We start from the raw sequence: 13,629 nt of genomic DNA, 5'->3' as shown, positions 1-13,629 counted from the left end.
GCCCACGACTTGATTAGTTATATAATTTAGCCTTCAAAATATGAATATGCACGGGGACTTGAGATATTTCCAATCGTCAAATTTGTAAAGGAATTTTTGAATATTTATATCTTTACAAGTTAATAAAAATTTTTAATTAATTCGTCAATAATTTAGTTAAAATAATAATTAAACTATATAATTAAATACCCAGTATATACAAGAAGATTGTTATACGCCTAATTTATATTGCAATACAAGTATGTGTAATTCTTATTGCTTATTAAATGTGTTGTATTATAAAAGCAATTACTTTATTTATTTATTCATTTAAACAGTGATTTATAACAATTCATTACTAGAAATTAGTTACTACTTAAGATACGGATATAAGATCCTTAAATAATAACAATAATCATATGATAATTTTATATTCTTATGCTAAATGTGCACAAAACATTATATTTATTTAAACAATAATAGGATATGGTTAATGTAATTGTAAACGTATAATATTGTATTTTAATATTTCTTAAATTTCAAATATTTAATGTATAGTGAAAATACGATAATCGTCGTTTCTATGATAATATTCCATCAAAATATTAATAAAATTATATATCCTTTCTAGTATTATATTACATTCCCATAATATTTTATACTGTGTTTAAATACAAAATTTAACTTGTTTAAATTTTTTTTTTAGATGAAAGTGTGCATATATATATATATATATATATATATATATATATATATATTAGAAATACATATGAAACGATTAAAAAAAGTAGGATTCTTTTTTCCCTTCTAATTAAATTTAGCGAATTATATAACAATAACTGCACAGCTTTTATGCTTTCATTCATTTTTTATGCTATGAAATTATTTAACATAATGCTTACATTTTATATTATATATATATATATATATATATATATAATATATATGAAATATATGAGTGTAGTTAAAAATATATATATATATATAGAAATATTGTAGACTCAATTATTAAATTTTTCACAATTAATAATGCTTGCAACATCAATTTTTTTTATAGATTTTTTGAAAATACTATTTGTTTCCATCCTTTAAATTCAATGAGCATTAAATTGTTTATTAGCTTTAATTTTCATTTCATTTACAAACAAAGTTAACGGGACTATTACAATAATTTTTATAGTAGATCGATAGTGCTAGTGATAAGTGAACAAATGTCTAAGCGATTCACAAACAATTGCCAAATATGTCTGCATCTCGCCAGTAAAATTATCGATTTTACCAAATGTATATAATTGACCAATTGGAAATAGCGACACTCCACGATTAAATTACAAATTTCATTTAAAAAATAAATAATAAAGAAAGAAAGAAAGATAAAATTAACTTAAACAAAAACAATAAATACTTAAATACTAGGCGCTTTCTCGTATATTTGTAATATACGTGGGGAAAACAGACTTGATAGAGCGTTAATTATAAAGCAATTATTCTAATTACCAACTAATAAAAATGTCATTGGGTATAATTGAAAAAAAAAAAAAAATAATAATAATACTATTTAACGAAATATCTTCAATATTATATAATGAAATTTTAATGGAATTGATAAGTGAAAATATAAAAATTCGTGTAAGTTTAGAATAGTAGAGTAGTAGATATAAAAGGCATACGGTATTTATCGAAAAATTAATAATCTAATTCATAATTGATTTAATCAATTGATTTATATCATTTTTTTTTTTAGTGTAAAACTAGTTTATGTATAATTATAAAAATGAATGTATTTTTCACGATGAAACAGAACTTGTAACAAACTTATTTACAAATATAAAAAATATAACCAAATCATATAAATCGAATAAAATAGCAGTAGATTGTTAATTACAATGTCACCCTTAATTCTATATTGTAAGAATAAAATTTATTTATACCTAAAAATATCAAAATTTCATTATAAATGCAATGTATCATTAGTTTCAGTAATATAAAAAATTATAATATATTACCTAAAAATCAATTAAATGATTATTTCAAAATAACGACTATTTTTTTTTTGTTTTTGATTTTTTTTTTGATTTTTTTTTTGATTTTTTTTTGTTTTGTTTTTTTTTGTTTTATATATATATATATATATATATATATAAATAAAATTCCTAAACATTTTTACATATAATACAAGCTGAAAATCTACATATCATAAATTGTAAAAATTAGAAAAATAACAATGGTAAGAATAATAACAACAATCATAATAATTTAATTTCCAAGTGAATAATATACTGCGAATAAAATGTATTTTATTAATTAAAAATAATCTATATTTAATTATAATAAAATAGGTCTATAAAACTTATGTAAAAATTACAAATAACAATTAGAGCGATTTGTTTATTATAATAATGTGTGAATCACATTATTTATCGATATTTATTATGAATCGCATTAATCACATTATATAATTTACAAATCATATAATCTGTAAATTGTAAATTATTTAATAAAAAGATTAATTTCGTTGACAGCGGCTCGTTTCTTTACACACAGATATATATATATATATATATATATATATATATATATATATATATATATATATATATATATATATATATTATGAAATTCATTATAATTAATTTCATTATAAAATATATTCCGATAGATCAATGAATTTAGCGAGTATACATATTACAATATACAATAATTTAAATTAAAACAAAAGCAATTACCAATTACTTACTAGCTACTTATTGCATTGGCAATCGATCAATATTAGTGCATCAATTCGTCTAGTTTCTTGCTTTAGATTTGTTTATAACTTACAAGTAAAATCGTTAAAGATATTTCTAACACAGATATTATTGATTGAATGCTTTCCCCGTCCCACCACCCCTTGCAGCTCGACTATCAAAATTTTTATTTTTATCCACAATCTATGGACAATTACTGCAAAATAATTTTATCGCATTTCTTTTTCTCTTCGTCTTTTTCCTGTAGATTTTTTTAATCATCGCGTTAAAATGTCCCAACATAATTATTAATTTTTATAACATCGATTATAACACGTCTTATGTAATTTTACGCGTTCGATTTCTTGCTTTTAATTTTTCACATGAATAAGAAAATAAAAAAGTACAGTGTCACGTGGCGAGTTAGGTTAGGTAAGTTTAGGCTAGTAAACTGTTATTTATCGTAGTAGAAGGAGAAGAGGCAGATCACTCGGAGCCTTTAACTATATTTGATTGCAAGCGTGACTGCGAACTAGAAACTAGTTAGTTGCCTCTAGTATACTCTCTCCAACTTGATTTCTGTTGCTCTTTAAACTATCATCTTTTCCTCTTTACCTCCCATTCATTTTCATTCGGATTTCTTACCCACTGTTTCTCCCTCCCGCCCTCGCCCAATCCCCTCCCCCCCCGCCATATTCACGTCATCGCCGCCGCTACCATCCCACCCCACCCCCCTACGCACACTGCTATACTAACATCACTATCGTTCTATCCTTCTCGCTCTCGTAAACTCGAGCTCAGCCTTTCGTTCTTCTTGTCTAGTCATTCGAATATTTTCTCGCGGGTGATGCGATCGACAGTTTATTATCTCTAGTTTACCGACACTTTATAAATCTCGGTGAGATTTTTTTCTTAATATTCTGTGGTGATTTATTTATGTGCCGAAGATAAGAGAGGTTAAGTTTTACATCGTCTCGTTTCATTGACGTTACATCGACATATAGCATATGTACAGTAAGTTGGTCATGTTTTTCTCAGGCCTGAACGCGTAACTAAATTGACACTATGGTTCGCGTTCACATTAATTGAATGCCTCTTAATAATTAGTATAGACATGCTTTAATATTCAGCTAATTGGCATTACTAAATACGAGCGTCTGTGCTTTTCAATATATATGTTCTCGTTTAGCATCGTAAGTTTATTGTTATTAATCAAGTGTCTTTCTAGACTATCCATACAATTTTCATTGCGATTAAATAAATTATATTTTGCTTTTTAAGTAACTTCCTACTTCACGAGATGAATAAATGATTGAGCGATGTACTTTGAACGAACATGTTCCTACAATATTTTGACATCTAAATAATTTCATCGAGCATTAGCTTCATAATACTTTTGCTCTTTAATATATTTATATGCGCGCGCGCGCCTCTGTATATAATTAAATTGAGAATAATTAATGGTACATTTTAGTAATAGAACCTAAGCTTAATTTTAATCTAATAAATGAATTATAATTTGCAAATTTTATTTTTAATATACAATTTGAGATAATTACAATTTTTTAAATATTCTCATTTACAAAAAATTGTTTAGAATTTTACAAGAATTTTAAGCGCATTAGAATGAGGAATAATCTAATTGAATAATAAATATATACAGCCATTAATAAATGAAATAATTATGAAAAAAATTAATATATATATATATAATCATCCATGTCCTTTTACATTTATTTTTATTTTTACGAGGGCATTTATACAAGTTTCGTGAGTTTATTTCAAATGCTAATGCATTTATTAAACTTCTTTATCAACTATCAATACGATAAATAAAAGTTAAATTTTCACAACAACATTAATTAAAGAATATTCAATTGTAGAATCAACAAAGTCAATTTATGATACTCAAGATTAAACTTATTAAAAATTGGGGTTACAAAAATATTAAAATTTTGCCCCATTAAACGTACGCGAATAAATAAGTAATTAAATGAATAAAAATTTTACGAAGCTTGTAAAATCATGATTTTGCTTTATATAATATACTTTCCTTTCGCGCATTATGCAAAATGTACAGACGAATGATGTCGGTGAAGTTTATGATATTAAGTAACGAGACAGCAGAACATATGAGTCATTTGCTTTCGGATCTCCTAATACTCTGTTATTATTGTTTTACAAAACTACTTTACAGACTTTATGAAAGAAAGGCTTGGTATTTTTAATTAAGAGGTTGTAGATATGTTTAAAGAAGATAAGCATTATGTTTTCCTCGACTTTTCGAGGAAAAACGGAAATTTATTTTTGAGAAAATATCAAATAAACAAAGTGCTTTTATTTATTAACTTTTTACAGCAACTCTTTTTAAAATAACTGAATAATTCGTTTTGGCGTTTATTTGATCATATAATTGTTTGTTTGTTTTGCAGTGTCAAAGAAGCCTCTTTACTCTATATTTTATAATCTAAAATCCCTAAAAATTTTATTAATACACATATCGTCTCTATATTAATATTTACTGACACATTGTAATTAATGAACATCAAAGCTCACATTAAAATAAAAATTAATACACCAAACGAATTAGTTACAGATTATTATATTTTAAATGAATTAGGAAGACCTTGAAAAGATTTATTTTATAGTGCTCATTGACTTTGAAAGTGCATTTAAAACTTTTATATAAATAAAATTGTTATTTTTAAATACTTATATTTTAGACATTTTTTCGTCAATTTTAGTTTAAATTTCAGATAAATATTTTTAAGTTGATGTGTATGTTAAACATTTGTATTTGTGGATTAATTTTTTGTTATTATTTTTTTTTTTTTTCAATTTATCAAAAATTCAAATTTATAAAAAAAAATTATAAATTATTTCAATATTAATGGTACTTAGTATAAAACTCAATATTTAGTATAATCAAATGCATATGTGACTGTAATATATGATATTATACAAAGAAAATTAAACAAATGATAAAAAAAAAAAAAAAAAAAAAAAAGGCAATTGATTGGAAGACATATTGAAATAGAAGTTTTTACTTTCGTAAATTATACTCAGTGGCAAATGAAAAAATAATAAAAAAAATTACACGATAAACATATTTTTCGAAAACCTTTAACTTTCAAATTTTTCTTTTGTCAGGCTCAAGATTACTATTATTACACATACTTATTACTTAGTTAATTTAAACAAACAATTACATTTAAACAAGTAAAGTCTAACAATTATAATATGACGATTAATTCAAAAGCTTTTTATTTTTTTTTTTAACTGGATTTTTTTATTATCGTACCTATTTTAATAAAAATAAACTATATCAATAATTATCTTATATTAATATCAAATAGTAATTATTAAATATATTATCAATTATAATTTAACAATTTTCATATATTTTATAGTATTTATTATAAAACTGATAATGTAAAGTTTCATTGCTTTTTTCTTTTTCCTTTTTTTTTTTTTTAATTATATCTAAGATATTAATTTGATACTATTAGTGCACATAACTATAATTATAAATAATATTCATTCGATATAATTAAGAATTGTATTTGCATTTTGTAGACTGTTTAAGTGAAGATTACGTAAAAAATACATAATTATGACGTAACATACGTACGAATTATGCATATCATAATAATAGTGACACATGTTAAAAGCTAATGAAGTAATATTTAATATTTGTTAAATAATATCTTATAAGTTTATGTATTATTACAAAATCAAGATCTTCTTTCAAAATTGCTCATCGCATATAATGGAAGCTCGACCTTTCCTAGTATAGATCCTTGATTCCAGTAACAGGATTGCTGGATCTAATTTTTGTACGTTTTTTTTTTTTTTTTTTTTTTTTTTTAATGTAAAGCAGCTTTGCCGGGTTATTTTATCATCTGTTTTATTTTATTAACCACTCTATATAATTTCAAATGTCAATTCTCATGTTTTCTCATCGCTCAATCTTCAATTCTAAAAATCGAGGCTTATTGAACATTTTTATGCACTCTAATGTCGTTGGGGGACAAATTGAAATCAGAATTAATTCCCATAAATATAATTAAGAAAATTAATAAATATTTCGAATGTAATATTTTGGATTGTTTGGCTTTCATGATATAAATGGACATGATTTAAAAATATTTGCCTTTACTTATTACGAGTACATTCGTACAAATTGTTTGTGGGACAATTGCAATGCAATAATATTAGTCGAATGATATATTTAAACGTTTTTATATTCCATCTAATTTCTTCTCATTAATAGTTTTAATATAATATTCATAGAATCATATATATCTTTTTGAAATTATTTTCCTATCGATTAATTATTCAACTAATTATTTTACATTAATCGAGCAGTATTTTAACTCGAAAGACATTATCCAATGAATAAAAATCATTATCTTTAAATCGAAATATTATGTTTAGGAAGATTTTAGTGTATCTTTAATTGTTAAATATCGTGAGTCCAAGAGTTGATAATTTATTCAACTTATTCCGACGAATTATTAATATATTATTAATACACGGTCCCACTGTATTTAACACATTATTTGCAATATCTTTTGAATGATTACTCGACATAACCGATGACTAGATTTTTTTAAAACTCATCAATGATAAACAATAGAATTTGTAGCTGTAGAAGGTCACAATCATCCAGGTTTATTACCTCGTCTTTTCATTGATGTCTTCCCATTTCGTAATGCCGTCGTGCGCTTATTGTAGGCATTCGAAGGTTGACACTCTAGACATTATAAATAGCTTCTGCTCTTTTTGCAAATCATTGGCTGGTCCGTGGTTTTCATAAGTCACACACATGTTAATTGGAGCCGTTTAATATGTGAGTTTGAATAACCGCTAATTCAAATGATAATAAAATTGCCTGATAGGAATGAGAAACTTCAATAATCTTCGTACATTATTGGGTTTAATTAGAGTTCGATCACACGGATTTACAAACCTATCGATTAATCTTAATAATACATTTAGCAAAAATCATAAAGACGATTATGTGGCTCTCGTTAACAATTATAACAAATACAAGATACCATATTTAAATTGGAGTTTAAATTAATTATTAAACAACAAAAGTAATTGCCAGACTACTTATAGTACGCTATTATCGGTAATTAATTATATTTGTCGACAATATTTCTCCCTTTATTTAAGCATTAATTATGAACAGCGTACGTCCCGAATAATATAACAAGCACTTAACGTAATTTACAGTATGTTAGTGCAATACTTATTCAGTCGGTATAATTATCGACACATTTAAATCATAATATTTTCAAATAATTTAACATTAATTACATCGTAACGATGAATGTTTAGTTTAAAAAAAAAAATATATATATATATATATATATGTTATAAAGTCATTCTGAATTTCAATTTCATTAATTTTAATTTTAATTTCAATTAATTTTATTTAATACTTTATTTAATGTTTGTATTTTTTAGGTACCTAATTGGGTATAACGAATCAACGATTAAGAATTCTTATATCATACTGTACGAGTGTTTTTCTTTGCGCTCTAAACTCTTAAACATTTACAAGAAATATTCATTATACAATTCGTAAATCATAAGATTTATCATTATTATGTTGTTTTTTTTCCACAGAGCACTAAAAACAATTTATTATTAATTATCAATAATAACATTACATATGTAATAAAATCATGCAAATTATTATATTATATTATTTATTGTTATATTATACAATAAAAATATGTACAATACTAACTGATATATTATAAATAGTTGTGCGTGTGTGTGTGTGTGTGTATGTAAATAATACTAACTAATAAATGAAAAGACTAAGCTATTAAATGAACATTCCACAATCTCGATAAGCTTAATTAAACTAAGAAATGGAAATAAGGAGAAGCCTGGATGAAATAATAAACAGTTTCATGATTTTGTTAGAGGAGTGTACTCGTGGAGATACGAAATTTACGTAAGACTTTGTATTGAATAAATTTATAATCTAACGAACATACGCCTTTTAAGCGTATATTTTTCTGTTTAATTAAATTCTTAATTGTAATTAATTAACCTTACATTAAATAATATAAACAATTTGAAAGTCCATACTTATCGTTAAAATACGTTTATTTAAATATTAGTATATAAGTTGACACGAGTTAAGTGAATTGTTTAAAACGAAGTAAAGAGGAAGAAATCGAAATAATTAAAAACTAATTTAACTTTAAATTTAATTTCAAGTTCCTAGAAATATAGATATTACGATGTAAAATGCACGTAAATATTTTTTATCAACCGTACTTACTTGGCGAGTGTAACTAATACAATGAAATCAAAACATTAAATTTCGGATAATTTTTAAAATCCATAATTTACGTTTTAACATAAAAAAAAAAAATTAATTTCTTCCAAAAATATTTACCTTTTTCCAAACAAGTTTACGAAACATTTACAGGAAGGATGGGAGTATAATTAAAAAAATATGTTTGAAAAATATTTTATCTCACTTAAAATATACTAAACTAAATGTATATTCACGCAAACGATAATTTCAATTAAATGTCTTGAATTTGAATTTTTACATGGATTTATTTATAATTAAATACTAAATTCGTTTCTCCTTTAGATACATTTATTTTTTTTTTTTTTTTTATTTCTTTATTGCTGGTGATTAAATAACTTTTATGTTTAAGCTAATTTCAAAACATTTAATTATCATTATTTACAAAATTAAAGCATTTTGTTTTATTGGTACTTGAATTTACTTAAACTTCGATAATTAAACTATTACAATTGAATATACAAATTTCATACACAATCTGCTGAATTTATATTTTACATATGATTAATTTATAGTTCCAACTACTCTTATTAAGATAAATTCTTTACATTGTAATTACTACTTATAAATAATGATTTATTTATAATTAATTGGCCGAATTAGAACGATACGAATGCATTAAGATATCCAAGATATCCAAGTGTAATTTTTAGTAAAAGAAAAAAAAAATGAAAAAAAAATTATATTTCCGAAATTATTATAAATCTACCTCTAATATGTTTTATTATTTTATCATATCATTTTGATCATTAGCGTGTGTTTAGAGGAATAAAATTATTCAGTAAATTATACAATTTCCTACTGCATATATTTGTAAATTATATATTTTACTAATCGTATGAATTATTATTAAATTATCAATCTATAATACATAATGTAGATACAGCTAAATTTACTAATTGATAATAATTATTTTTTTATATAAATAGAATACAGCTGTTTTTATATTATATTGAGTGGCATATATAAGCGATATGTTTGAATTACAGCTGAGTTTATTAAATATATTAAATAATTAAATATACTTAATTATCCATTACTTTAATTAATCCTTATTTTAACTAATTTACTTTTCTTTTCTTTTTTTTTCTTTTTTTTTTTTTTTTTTTTTTTTTTTTTTTTTTTTTTTTGTAAGTACGTTCTTTATTCAAAATTCAAGTTTATTCATTAATTTTTTTAAGTAATATTAGAATAACATATTAATAGTAATGAAATATTACTCGTCAAGTATTTATATTCATTGAAATTCTTTAATATTCGTTTAATATCACCAATGATATTAAATAAATTTAAATGTTTCACGCCTAATATCCACTTTAAATTTCATCGCATTGCAAATTATAATTTAATTGACCGATAATTCAATCAAATGAATATCAAACTGATATGACGAAAAAAAATTTAAACATTTAAACAAATGATTTTCATACAATTGATATGAATATATTTGATAAAAGAATTCTACGTAAGTTTAATTAAAAAGGATACACTAGCGTATTCCAGCATTTGCATCTATGTATAGGTATGCGCGCACACAACATACAAATAAAGCGCTCATAATTGTAGAAAAAATATATATAAAATTGAGGAGCATTGTTTTCTTGAAAAATATTAACAATCTCCCAATTTATAATTCTTCAATGACGAAGGCCATTCAAAAAAGCCATTCAAATTCTTTAATTTACATTATAAGATTTCAATTGTTATTGAACCTTTTTCTTTTCTTTTTTTCTTTTTTTTTAATATTATATATAGTCTTGTTAAATAATTATCTAAACATCTAAATAATCAACAAGAAATAATAATTTACTCCTTACCAAAAATTGTCCATTTTTGGATGGCTCCAGTGCTAAGTTAACGACCGGTCAACAACTCCATTAGGGATTCAATGTCCACAGCACACCATATGTCAAGGCCAGAGGCACGATGATGAAAATACATTACAAGAATTACTGACGAAGTTTTGGGTTCATGGAGAAGTGCAATCTAGCGACAGTAATAAATACACACGCAGGTGACTCAACCCCGGAAAATACATAGTTAGTTGTTTAGATTCCGCTAATTATATCCGCCAACTGTCTCGGAAACACCTTGAAAAAAAAAAAAAAAAAAAAAAAAAAAAAAAATTCTCAAGAGAAAGGGAATTGCAACGACAATATCAGCAGTTCATGATGGAATATGAGGATCTTGATCACATGACAAAGGCTCCCCCAGTCTCCAGTCGTCAAGCTCGTTAATATCTGCCACATCACGGTGTGCTCAAACCAGACAACGCTACGACCAAGTTAAGGTGATGGTTGCCATTGAATGTTCAATGTTCAAATGATATTCAATGGCTCCAGTACATCAACATCATCGGGTCTGTCGATCAACGACATTATGCACACTGGATCCAATCTGAATCCTGACATATCAGACGTCTTGATTTGGATTCGAGGACAACGATATCTGCTTTGCCACCGACATTACGACAATGTACAGGCAGATAAGAATCCACAAAGATGACTGGGACCTTCAGAAAATATTGTTGATAAACGAATATCAGGCGCCAAGTGCCGAACGATTAGTCAAGGCCGCACCTCCCATTACAAGACCATTGCATGGCGAGCGGCTTTCCGTTGGCATTCGGATGTCATTCGCCGCCATCAATGCGCATCGTAATCCAACCACCTAAATTTCATTGGACGATTGCTCTACCGAAATTCATCGATTACGGTGCTCTTCGCGACAAGACCATTTCTCATTCACGACAAAAAAGACGACAATAAAAAAGAAGGAGCTAAGTGATAACATTACTAAAGGCCTCATCCCATCTGAAGTATAGCGGAGATATTTGATCCATTAGGTCTTGCTTCACCCGTCACCATCAAGCAAAAATGCTCAAATTCCGAACACAGTACTACTACTACTACTACTACTACTACTATAATAAATAAATTTACAATAAATTTACAATAAATCAGTATGAATGCATTGGAATGGGAACAAAATATCATATATTAGATTATTGTTCAAATGCTTGGCCATTTTTCATTTTTATATTTACAAATTGTCGAGGAAGCGTAATACATAATTAAACAATTTATGATTTTATTCATAATTTTAAATGAAGAAATGTATTTTTGTTGCTCACCAATTATCATATTCACCTAGTTTTTAACAATGAAATAACACAATCCTTGGTCGATTAAAGATACATTTGATACATTAAAATAGTACTTATACAGATAAGTTTCCGATTATATTAAACAAATTGTGGAATTTTTTTTAACCTTATTTTTAATTCTATTCAATGTTGTAAATTATAATTATCATTAAAATCTTACAAATATTTGCTTTTATAGAGTTACAGGTTTTTTTTTTTTTTTTTTTTTTTTTGTTTTTTAAGGTGCAGGTATCATTATGACTATTTTTTAACTAAATCTCGTAATAATTAATACGGTAATCGGTATCTATCTGTTTATCTATTTGAAAATAAACTCTACCATCGATATTTTATTATTGCATTTATTTTTATATTGCATTTATTTTCATACCATCTACTTTGATCATTAAGATAATATTAAAATTCATTGTCATAATTGTGTATATAAAATTATAGTTGCAAATGGTAAAAATGTAGCTTCCACTATAGTATAAGGATAATAGTACAATTGTTTATATATAAATTCTAGCTGTTTAACGGTGCAATGAATTATACAATTATACATTCGTATATTTTACAATAGAATAATTATAAATATACTATAATTTTGATAAATCGATTGAACATGAATTATCCCCTTGAAAAATAAGAAATCTAATAAACTTTATCTATTATACAATTTTGTCATCCCTTGTATTGCTTGTTTCTCATTATCGTCATTATTATCATTATCATTGTTATTGTTGTTTATATCACCCCGGTACTTGTAATATTGTTATTGTTATGATGGATGCATAGATTTAATACTATTAATTAAACAAGTGATAAGTAAAAATAATATTTTATACAGAATATATATTCAAACTAATATGAATACATTGAATAATACAATATATTTAAAACTTATTTTTACTTAGTTGAATGAAAATGTTATTATGTAAATCATAATAATAACAATGTATGTGTGTGTGTGTGTGCGTGTGCGTGCGTGCGTACGTGCGTGCGTGCGTGCGTGCGTGCGCGTGTGTGTGTAAAAATAATAATGAATTATTGTAGTAATATTGTGCTATGTATGTTATCTTTATTATACAATAACAATTATATTTTGTAAATTATGTACTGCATTATTAATAATTCTTCTTATTATCATGTTTGGCAAAGCATTGAATTAAATTATTATTTTATATCTTTATCATTTAAGCTTTATGTGCGTATACTATAATACGTAATGATTACTTCTTGGAAAAAAAAGTTCACTTTACTGTGTCTTTTTATGTTGAATAAAACATAAATTCATAAATTAAATAATAGTTTCCATTTCAAATAGTTTATATATACATAATAAATATCATAATTGTATTAAGAAAATCTCAATTTACTTATTGTTACTAATAAATACTAAAATTTAATGTTAATAAACTGTTTTTAAAAATTGA

Source organism: Ceratosolen solmsi, unplaced genomic scaffold (assembly GCF_000503995.2).
Source record: "Ceratosolen solmsi marchali unplaced genomic scaffold, CerSol_1.0 scaffold10, whole genome shotgun sequence".
NCBI lineage: Eukaryota > Metazoa > Arthropoda > Insecta > Hymenoptera > Agaonidae > Ceratosolen > Ceratosolen solmsi.
Note: the sequence above shows the minus strand (reverse complement) of the source record.